The sequence below is a fragment of the Atractosteus spatula genome, chromosome 10 (assembly GCF_055471065.1).
Source record: "Atractosteus spatula isolate fAtrSpa1 chromosome 10, fAtrSpa1.hap1, whole genome shotgun sequence".
Taxonomy (NCBI): Eukaryota; Metazoa; Chordata; class Actinopteri; order Semionotiformes; family Lepisosteidae; genus Atractosteus; species Atractosteus spatula.
The window spans coordinates 1992047-2004266 of NC_142715.1; the positions used below are offsets into that span (position 1 = coordinate 1992047).

At 40.3% G+C, this 12220-nt stretch overlaps 1 pseudogene; it reads right to left on the reverse strand.

Moving 5' to 3' along the window:
* LOC148824500 (scavenger receptor cysteine-rich domain-containing protein DMBT1-like) overlaps positions 1-11346 on the reverse strand; it is a 61969-nt pseudogene extending 50623 nt beyond the window's left edge.
* Between the last annotated feature and the right edge of the window lie 874 nt (positions 11347-12220).

A 12220-nucleotide genomic window follows, 5' to 3' on the forward strand; every position in this document is an offset into this window, starting at 1 on the left:
CTCTCAAACATCACCAGTTTGCCTGAAAGCCAATGAAAGAGACTGATAAGGGGTTGGTTATAAGAAACATCTAGATGAAGCTGTTGCTGCTGAAAGAGGTGCCAGCAGTTACAGAATTTAAATGTTTGTAAGTGCATTCACACCCAGATATTTACAATTGGATCATTTTGTTAAATAACTCAGATATTTTATGTCTTTGCATTTTATATTTAATTTTTTGTGAAAATTTTTATACATACACACCCCGCCATTTTCTTTGTTAATTTTTATAGAGAAATATTTTTCTCTGTGTAAGAGGACCAGGGGAAGGGTCATTTATAACCGGTATTTCCGGAACGAAATACTTAATATACTCGATATAGACCTGAGCAAGATGGCCGCCAAGGAGAACCAGCTGACCTGCTGTTGGAAAACGCCTATGCAGCGAAACAATGAGACACAGGTGAGCTACATCAGGAAACAGAATATAAATGCCCCAGAAGCTGTGAGTCAGCGCGGAAGCCGATAAGGTTTTGTAGGAAGAAGAGCATTAGGATTGTGGTTGAAAGGTTTAAGGAATAACGGACTACGGTTTATGGTTTACAACTACGGTTTACGGATTACAACTTGATTACGGTACGGATTTGGGTGGACATACGGACTTTGGAATTTGGATTGTTTAAGGATACTGGAAACGGATTACGGCTCGGAATTGGAAAACACACGGATAAAGAAACGGAGAAGATCAGTGTGGTATGAGAAACATCCCTTTTACACCTGCTTTTCCCCCGGCGACACCACATCTGGAACAGCCTACAAATACAATCAGACAGTGGATTTAATCTGATGCATGCCAAACACCTCACACCTCTCAGGTCACAGAGTCACAAACCAGATGCCCAGACAACACTCGTTAGTGATCTTGGGATAATTGAGAGTTTAAGACTCTATTAAGATAGAGTCACTATCAGACCAGTTACATTGGAGCCTCATGTCATCAGAATCTCATCTCCTTGTTGAAATAAACCAGTTAGGTATTCTGTACCTGAACACAGGACTGTCACGTCCTCCTTGTGTCCACAGTCATGCAGTCCCCACCCTGCTGAGGGACACTCCCACAGAGATGACTCGTTCCCCAGACAGCCCACCTCGTCCAGCCAGATGGGTCCAGTTCCCTGGCTGAAGGAGGCCGGCACTGGGGCACTGAGAGCCGTCCCACACTGGAGCTGCCTGCACACCACCTGAGAGTCTGCCAGGTCCCAGGAGTCATCGCAGACTGTCCCCCAAGAGCCATTGTGATAAACCTCCAGCCTCCCAGCACAGTCACCTCCTGCCCCAACCAGCCTGAGAGAGCGCTGAGCTACGAGAGAGATGGTATCAAGTGATACAGACACATATTTATAAACATGACTAACACGTATGTTTCCTGTCTTTACATTGTGTACCAAAGGATCACTGGAAAAGTGATTCTGACTCCAATACAGTTGCACACATATGCTTCAATACACAACTAAAACACCTGATCGCCATGGACCTAACAAAAAACTAATGAAAAAAATCAAATAGATTGAATAGCAGAGCAGAGCAGGGTCACATCCTGTCCAGTGCTACAGCTGAATGTCTGTGGAGAACTGCAATTCACCAGGTGAGACTCATCCCCAGTGCACTGAATACCTGTCAGACACACAGTACTGTCACTATCCCATACAGAGAGGAGTTATAGACTTGTACTACAGAGCACTGAATACCTGTCAGACACACAGCACTGTCACTGTCCCATACAGAGAGGAGATATAGACTTGTACTACAGAGCACTGAATACCATTCAGACACACAGCACTGTTGCCTGTCTCATACACAGAGGAGTGGTATACAGTATTTGCACTACAGAGCCACAGCCCAGCTGTCTGCAGACCACAGAGGCCTCTCTGTAGCCCCAGGAGTGCTGGAGGAGTCTCCCCCAGGTGATGTTGTAGTGAACCTCCACCCGGCCATCACAGTGACTCTCTCCTCCTGACAGCTGGACTCCACCATCTAGAGCTGACAAGGATGAATCTAAAAAAATGAATGAACATCATGTTTTATTGTCAGTCAGATATCAGTACCATAAAACCAGCCCACGGAGATGGAGAATTTGTTTTGTCCAGGTGAAAGGATGGAAAATTTGTTCATACCTGACTGATTTCACCGTTATCTTTTGTTAAAATTAACATGATACATCCATGTGTTCAACATCAAGAAGCATTGTTTTTAAATAATCATTAACAGTTTTACAACAAAATGTTTGGACATCATGTTTCACTTATTGGGTTGCATTGTGGTGCAGTAGTTAACATTGCTGCCTCACAGCACTAATGACCTGCATGTTCTTCCCATGTTCTTCCACAGTCCAGAAACATTCTGACAGGTTAATTAGATTTTGGGATATCTGCACCAGGTATCGGTGTGTGTTTGTGTCTGTCTGTGCACTGTGATGGACTGGTATCACTTTCTCCTGTTGCTTGCTTGGGTAGGCTCCAACTCCCCCATGACCCTAAATTGGATGAAGCTGTTAGAAAATGTTTGGATTGAATTTTAATTTAAAAGACAATTTTTCACTAGGATCCAACAGATTGATGGAAGTGGAGCACCAGCAATGTGTCAAAATCACATTTACATTCTGTATGTAATGGCTGCATGTCCCGAGTTCATATATTTTTAGTAGTTAACATGTTTAATTATCAAGATGTAAATTGGTTTGATGGTTCCATTCTCACCAGAGCACATGACTCCTGCCTCCTGTCCTGTCATTGCCCCAGAACTCAAACATATCAGCCCATACTGGTCCACTGCCCTGTCCAAACCAGGCCTGTCCTGGTGCTGCTACAGCCTCCCCACAGCCCAGCTGCTGGCAGAGAACACTGGCATCTCTCAGGTCCCAGTATTGGTCACACACAGTCCCCCAATTACTGTCGTACTGCAGCTCCACTCATCCAGAGCAGGAGTCCGAGCCGTTCGCCAGCCTGAACCCTGTGTATCCTGCAGATAGGAGAGAACTTCATCAGCATGACACCATAACAGGGAAATACAACAATAAAAAAATCAATAAGATGAAAAAACTATAACATCCAGCTCTCAGTGACTGAGAGACCAACAGAAAGCTTTGACTAAGAACACATATTGTGATGCCATGTTAAAGCATCTTCAAGGCGTGTTACTTTTCCCAGGGACTCCTTTATTTTTGCCAAGCTTTCCCAGTACCTAAGATAGTGATGTGAAGCTCACAGGAGACAATGCGCTCCCTGCTCCAGGCCTGATGAAACCAGGAAGGACAACCAGGAGAAGAAGACACAGAACAAATACTGCCCGATCATCAGTCTCCAGGCTGAAGGCTTTCACTTTTATTTTTCAGCACTACAACCCCAGCCTTAGACCTGAAGAAGAGCGTGTTATGCTCCCACCTAGCCTTCCCAAAACTTAGAGAGTGTGCAGGTGTGCCCGTTGTGGCTAACAATGAGCCGCAAAAAAAAAAAAAAAAACAAACAGCACTTGTGCCTGTTTTTGAAAAAAACAAACCAGAGTACTAGTTTATTTGACAATCTCAGGTACAACGTTAGTTAACTAGTATCACAGTTATATGTGAGGTTCTATCAGTAAGAAAAAATAAAAAAAGTAACTAGCTGTGAACCTGAAAACACAACAAACACAAAAAGGAAAGTCTTCGGCTAACTCCCTGTCCTAATCTGACTAACAACTACAAAAAACAAAACAACTAAAATGAACAAATCCAAGACATGAATAAAAATAAAAACAAATCCGGAATACAACAAAAACAAAGTCTCAATCAAATAATTTTCCTGGACACTGGTATTCTATTTTGCTCCTCATGTCTCACTAGATCTCTCATTTACCTATATATAGGCCAACTGGAGGTTCACAGCTGATATTAATTAAGACGTGACCTACAGCAAATACCTAGCAGATGAGAAAACAGACTGCAATACAGGCAGATAGCGAGATAAGGACGACCCACAAGTAACATTTGTATATACCTGTAACAGCCACTGCCATCACATAGACCTTTCTCAGCCTCAGGGCTGAAGAGCAGCTACCTGCTACAGCACCACCTACTTATTTTTCCACCCACTCTAAGGGCTGAAGGACAGGTTGCTGCTATTAAAACAGGCTTTGGCACAGCACAGGCTTGGAGGTTTATCCAGCCTCAGGGCTGAGGGTCAGTTGTGGCCACAGCACAGGTTGTAGGTGTATATTTCACAATACAGCCCAGGCAGAAACTTCCATCACCTCGGCCATTATACTGCGCTATTTTCTTTAGGGTTTACACACCAGGCGGGCTACTGGAACAATGACACAGGGACTGTCCAACATCAGTGCTACACTAGTCCTACACAAGTCTCATACACTGCCTCTGCAATACCCACAAATACTCACAAATACTACAATACTCACAAATGATAACAACCTTGCCTTTAGTTAAGTGATCTTATCTTACCTGTGCAAGTGAGACCCACAGCTCTACTCTGGGAGCAGCTCTGCTCTGGCCTGGCTGCAGTGGGGCAGTGCTGTAGTTTGGACTCTTGTCCTCTACACTGGAACTGTTCTGTCTCAACTGCACCCTGGCCCTGTCTGAAATGAGCCCCTCTGTGTATCACTGCAGGAGCCCCACAGTACAGGTCACGACAGACAACCTCTGCATCCTGCCAGTCAAAGTCAGAGTCGCACACTGAGGTCCAGTTGTTCTTGAGATTCACCTCCACTCTCCCAGAGCAGAGACTGTGTCCATTCACCAGCCTCAGGAAACCTGCAATAGAGAACTACAGGCTGTCAGTCTGAGCAGGTAATCTCTCATGGTACAGCTCATTGCTCACTGTCACTGAACCTGGCATCTGGGAGAATTAAACTTACTACCTTATGAAAATAAATTAACTTCATGTGAAAAAATAAATATCATAGATTCTCAATTTAAATCTTGACTTCTTATTGTTCCATTCATAAATAGATTTACGCCTATGATTAGGCATAGAAAATTACATTTTAGAAATACATACACTATTACAATAAATTGTACAATAATGCAGAGTGCTTTCAATAAGAATATAGATAATAGGAATAGATATAGATAAGAAAGTAGATAATAGGAAATAAAAATAAAATGAAAGAGAAGAGAGTCGGAAGAAAATTTGAAAGGTCAACGTCAAATAGTTTAACCATAAAATCTTTTGGGGCTGAACGTTTTTACTGAATGTAAAATTGATTATTTTCCTCCAGAAATAATGTAGATAGATAATTTTACATGAATGTTAAACTCTGTTACAAACAAAGACTCTAAATCATCAATCTCCACCTCTGTGCTCCAACATGTGCCTCTAAAGAAGGTGTTCAGTGCATTATTAGTTTTACACTGGGGCAAATACAAGATACAAAAATCAGAGACACTAAATTGATCAGTTTCTGTCAGTGCCCAAGTGAGACAGTCCTGCTCCAGCAGTGCCAGTCTGTGACAGTCCTGGTCTTGTCCAGAGTGTCTGTTGGAGCAGGACTGCCTGACCTGGGAACTGACAGACACTCTGGACAAGACCAGGACTGTCACAGCCTGGCACTGCTGGAGCAGGACTGTCTCACCTGGGCACTGACAGACACTCTGGACAAGACCAGGACTGTCACAGCCTGGCACTGCTGGAGCAGGACTGTCTGATCTGAACACTGACACACACACTGGACAAGACCAGGACTGTCACAGCCTGGCACTGCTGGAGCAGGACTGTCTGACCTGGGCACTGACACACACTCTGGACAAGACCAGGACTGTCACAGCCTGGCACTGCTGGAGCAGGACTGTCTCACCTGGGCACTGACAGACACTCTGGACACATCCAGGGTTGTGCTTCTCCACATGAAAGCAGATCTCAGAGAATGACACACTCTCATGGAGTTCAGCTCCACGTACACACAGCTGGGTCTAGAGTCAGCTCCTGGCTACAGTGCATCACAAGAAAATACATGACCATCAGTGCCTTAAAGAAGGCAAAATATAGCAGAGCAGTTAAGATGTGAGAGGTCTAGTGTGAAATATCAAACCTGACATAATTGTATTACATAGATGAGCCAACAGAACTATTCTCTTTCTTCTCTATTTATATCCAAAGCTGCATTGAGAGCTCATCTCACATTACATTTTTAAATTCTTAAATTCTGGACTCATATGAATCAGACTGACAGTCACTCCACCACCAAGAATCAACCCTTGGACAGCTGGTAATGCAGCTGAACTCCACTACAGCACTGAGCCCCACAAGACCATTATAACACACCTGAGACTGACCAGATCCACCGACACTGACACCAAAATACCATTAAAACACACCTGAAAATGAAAAGGCATTTCACCCAACAGCACAATGGAACCACAGCAGATTGTCACTTCACCGGTGCTAAAACAGTAAAGACACAGTGAAGTAGATACAGACTCACTGAGCACAGCCTGCCTCTTTAAACTGAACAACACTGAAGTGCCTGGATAGAGAGGATGAGCTACAGGTTCAGTGAGACTGCATAAACACAGAGGAAACACAGAAACAAGACACACTAATCAAATTAAATATATTATGTTTATAACATATATTGCTTTGAATTATTATTATCATCATATTATCAATACTAGATTTTAATTCATTTAATTTTAATTAAATGGATCATGATGATGGACTCTAGATCAGTGGAGTTTTCATTGTCCTCAGTGCTGGAGACAAGTCTGTGTCTCTTACCTGAACACCTCACTCCAGCATCATAGTCATGAGGAACGCTATACTGTTTCATTTCTTGTTTTTCACAGTCCCTCAGCGCAGACTCTGACCCACTGCACTTGACCCCGCCCAGCAGGACTGATCCAGACCCTGGTCCGAAGTGAGAGCTCTTTGGTGCTGAAACAGCAGATCCACAGCCCAGCTGTCTGCACACCACTGCAGCATCATTGAGATCCCAGCCACTGTGATAAACTGTCCCCCACTCTCCTTTATACTGGATCTCCAGTGTCCCTTCACAGGGACTGGCACCATTCACCAGCCTCAATCAACACTGCCTGTAGAGAGAAAGAAACAAAACTTATCGTCATGTCTACTGGTATTTTATTTTAAGACATTTTAGAAACACACCTGCTTTTTTTATTTTGTTTTACCTGTTTGATTGGATTGCTAGTCCCTTCCATGGGGAACAAGAGACAGTGGCGTGACAGGAGCAGCCATCTCAGCTCTCCCTGCACACACCTGTGTCCAGATCATGTTATATATCTCTCTGTCCATATCACTGTGTGACTGCAGAGGGCTGTTCCGCTGTGGTCAATACAGAGGACAGTGGCTGTAAAGACTGTGTTCCTGTGTTTCTGGAAGCTGTGGTCAGTACAGTGGAAAGTGGCTGTAATGACTGTGTTCCTGTGTTTCTGGAAGCTGTGGGCAGTAGAGTGGACAATAGTTGTAATGACTGTGTTCCTGTGTTTCTAGAAGCTGTGGTCAGTACAATGGACAGTGGCTGTAATGACTGTGTTCCTGTGTTTCTAGATGCGGTGGTCAGTATAGTGGTCAGTGGCTGTAATGACTGTGTTCCTGGGTTTCTGGGAGCTGTGGTCAGTAGAGTGGACAGTAGCTGTGGTGCAGAACCTGGTTTGGTGTATCTGTGTCTCAGGCCCCGCATGTACTTAACAGTGGACACTGACCGCATGTCTGTATCAATTAAGAGATTTAAACACTAATAAGTCTTTTCAACATTCTACTTTGAAAATAAGTTATAAAATCTAGAACAGAATCAATAAAAATATTTTCTTAATAGATGGGTGCTTCACAAGCTGAAATATGTGAAGTGTAATGCTGCAGAAAGTTGGAAAATCTGCAGCAGGAGATATAATTGAAACCCAGGCACAGGACTTTGAGCTCTTTCAGAGTTTGAATGATCAGGGAGTAACAGATCGAATGCAGGCTGCTGGGCTGAATGAAAAAGGTGAGCAGAAAGAAAACATAAAGAGGGAAGCCCATCTTCCAGCTGAAATAAAGAAAAGAGAGGCTGGCGAGTCGGAGCAGAAAAGGGAAAAAATTAAAACAGAGAAAATATTTCAGGATCGAAGAGCAGTGAGATATGAAAATAACCGAGTAATAAACTTGACTATAAGAGGAATGCAATCACTAGGTATGCAAGGTTTAGCTCTAACGATGGAGATTCAGTGTTCTGAACAGTTTCAAATAGAGAGGTGATTAGTGTGACTGGGAGCCTGATTGAAAAACTGAAGGTTTACTTGAAAGACATCCCGACCCAGTTTCAATGACAGGGCAAATGTCTGAAAGAATGTCCAATCTGAATGACAGGGTGAGCGCTCGAGGGAATGTTGCTGTTAATGCGAGTCAGTCAGGAGAAAACTTTGGGCTGTGTGAAAACACAGGAGCAATAATCAGAGTTAATAGATCTTAAAACAGTTGTTTAAATAACTACAAGAATTGCCTTAGGACTCCTGTGTTGTTACTGGAACTGGACACTGTTGTCTAAAAGCACCCAGTATGGATTCAGGTCAGCAAACTACAACACACTGCAATACAAATACCTATCACCTGAACTTGACGGTATAATATTTATAACAAATAAACACAACCATATGTCTTGTCCTCAGTCATGTTACAATTTTAGATAATTCTGCAATAAAATAACCATAGTCTCTAAAACTACTGTAATAAATAACCCTGGATAAAAAATATTTGAACAATACATTTGCCTTCAATATTCCCATTTGTATTAGCACATTCACCTCCAATAGAGCCACACTTTCTAATATTATTTCTTAATCAGAAACAGTCTCAAACATACCTTTATCTCTGATCACCTGGCTGTAATAGTTCTTTGCGCTAAAAATGTCACCTTCTCTCAAAATACTGTAATCTTTAATAATGAAGAAGATAAGAGAGACAACATTTCCATCTCTAATAATAAAGTAAAAATAAACGTTGTCAATAATAATAATACTGGAGTCTCAATAATACTCCAGTATTTAATAACACACTTATCTCAGTTTAAATATCAGTCTCAATAATACTCCACTGTTTAATAATACTTATAAATTATTTTATTAATTCCTTTAATAAAACCTATAATTATTAGTATGTATAATAAAATATGGGTCTGATCAATACATTAGTGTTTAAAAACACACTGATCTCTGTTAACACACTAGTCTGTTATTATACCCTTTAGAGAGGGCAGAATTGAACACAATGGAATAAACAACCTCTGGTAAATATTGGTGAAGACGCTGTATTATTGTTGAAACATTTTTACTTATTTTTGTAAGTAAGAAAATTTCCACAAGTTCTAGCACATGACCCAAATTACAGCCAATAATTTTAATTTTATTATTATGGTTAAGGGGTTGTCAACTTTTATAACATTTTTGTTAAGGCTGATCAATATCTACTATTATTTGTTATATTAATTATATGTTAGTACCAAAAACATTATTATACAGTAATACTGTATGTCTGCATATAACACTATTAATACACCTTTAATAGAAAATCATTTACAAACATATAAGCTGAATTGACATTATGATTAATTGTAGATTGTGGAGGTGAAATTCTTGTTAATACTACAAATTGTTTACTCATTATTTTTCCTTATTTAAAGCACCAGAATAAAATCAATTATAATTTTAATGACATTATATTTTTATGGAATATCCATAAAGCTGAGTTTTAAATTAAACAGAAAAGCACTTCTGGGTGCTGTGGTCACTACGTTGGGCAGTGGCTGTAATGACTGTAGAACCTCAGATGGCTGGTCCTGGGTTCCAGGATGCTGTGGTCACTATACTAGACATTGGCTGTACTAACTCCAAGTCCTGGAACCAGTGTTTCTGTGTTACTGGAACCTGTGGTCACTACAGTGCTCAGAGGCCAACATGTGCTTCACATATTGTGCTGAAATGTATGTGAGGTGTACAGTATATTCCCATTGTCTTAACACATGATATCTGATTAAATCATATTAAAGAACAATATTTAAAAAAAATACCAGACAGGTTTAACATATAGACACAGATACTGTACATTTATTGTGATGTTGTCCTAAGAAACTGCTCACAAAACTTGAGTCCTGTGATTACGAATTAATTTTTAAATATTGCATTTGTAATGATAATATGTAATTAAATATTTAAATTGTATTACTCATACTTATATAATTGCATTTGATAATAATTAAAGATTTCTAATGTAGAAAAAAACAATAATGCATTCTTATTAAAACTTCACAATTTACAAAAAACCCTGTCATTAGATAACTAACCTAAAAACACTAATTAAATTATTTAGCTGTTAAATAATAGACAAATCCTGTATAAACACAAAACACAACTACCATTTTTAATTCCTCTTGTAATGCCACAATGTATTGTAGCTGTTAAATTATTAATGTTACACCTCAGTTTCTGATGAGACCCCAGTTAATAATAATACACCTACAATACTAAGAATTTCCACAATTGTGTTAATATTTTTCATTTTATAACTTATAAAGCAATAAAGAATGTAACCTTTATCAGCCAGTCCTTTTCAATGTGAAAACAAGCAAACCTGGTCTATATGAACCAGGTAATACATATATCAATTTTATTTTAAAACTATAAAAATACAAGAGCTAATTGTCCTATGACTGAAAATGTTTTACATTTTCAAAATGTAATTGTAAGTCTTTAAAATGAAGAATTCACACTCCTGACTTCCTATCATATTGGATGACATATTCTATTCACACATAGAGGAAATACTTGTTTTCACAGCAACTGAATATCACACAGCTTAACGATAGAAACCTGGACTGTCTGAATACACCAAAGATATAATGGCAGCATTAAAACTCCAGTCTTAATTATCACTTATATATAAAGTTTATTATTACAGTAACAAGTAAGTTAAATAACTTTTTAAAGATTTTATACACTTCATGTTTTCACAAATTATCAATAGAGGGTGATAATGACCAGCCTCTGCTCTATCCATCTAAAACATTATTATTATTAAATAATGTTTAGAAATCTTAAGAATATTTTAATAAAATCCAATAAAAATTAAAAGCAACTAATTATATTTCCTTATTTACAGACCAAGATAAAATACAGTTATAATATTTTTGATGAATACCCACAAAGCTGAATGTAAAATAAACATTAAAAATTGTTCAACCCACTTATTGCTCCATTTACATAAAACATCTAATTAATTTAATTCCAGTTGTCTGTCTGTCTGGACAGGAGAAGACTGGACACTTACTGGCTGAGGTGTGCAGCACCAGGACAGTGAGAGAGAAGATGGACAGGCAGCTCTCCGTTGTCATCAGGACAGAGCGCAGCTGAGACCCCTGTCTTCACCCCTGAGCCCACAGGGCAACTAAGCTGCTGTTTCGCATCCCGGACCCCCAGTAACAACACAGCCCCCAGCCCCGCCAATCACACACAGCACTGCCTTTTCAGACTGACAGCAGGAACCTCTCACACAGGCAGAACGGCCAATCACACAGGGCCCTTTCAATCTTCTCCATATACAGTGGTGTGAAAAAGTGTTTGCCCCCTTCCTGATTTCTTATTTTTTTGCATGTTTGTCACACTGAAATGTTTCAGATCATCAAACAAATTGAAATATTAGACAAAGATAACACAAGTAAACACAAAATGCAGTTTTTAAATGAAGGCTTTTATTATTAAGGGAAAAAAAATCCAAACCTACATGGCCCTGTGTGAAAAAGTGATTGCCCCCTAGACCTAATAACTGGTTGGGCCACCCTTAGCAGCAACAACTGCAATCAAGCGTTTGCAATAACTGGCAATGAGTCTTTTACAGCGCTGTGGAGGAATTTTGGTCTACTCATCTTTGCGGAATTGTTGTAATTCAGCCACATTGGAGGGTTTTCGAGCCTTTACCACTTTTTTAAGGTCATGCCACAAAATCTCAATCGGATTCAGGTCAGGACTTTGACTAGGCCACTCCAAAGCCTTCATTTTGTTTTTCTTAAGCCATTCAGAGGTGGACTTGCTGGTGTGTTTTGGATCATTGTCCTGCTGCAGAACACAAGTGCGCTTCAGCTTGAGGTCACGAACAGATGGCCGGACATTCTCCTTCAGGAGTTTTTGGTAGACAGCAGAATTCATGGTTCCATTTACCACAGCAAGTCTTCCAGGTCCTGAAGCAGCAAAACAGCCCCAGACCATCAC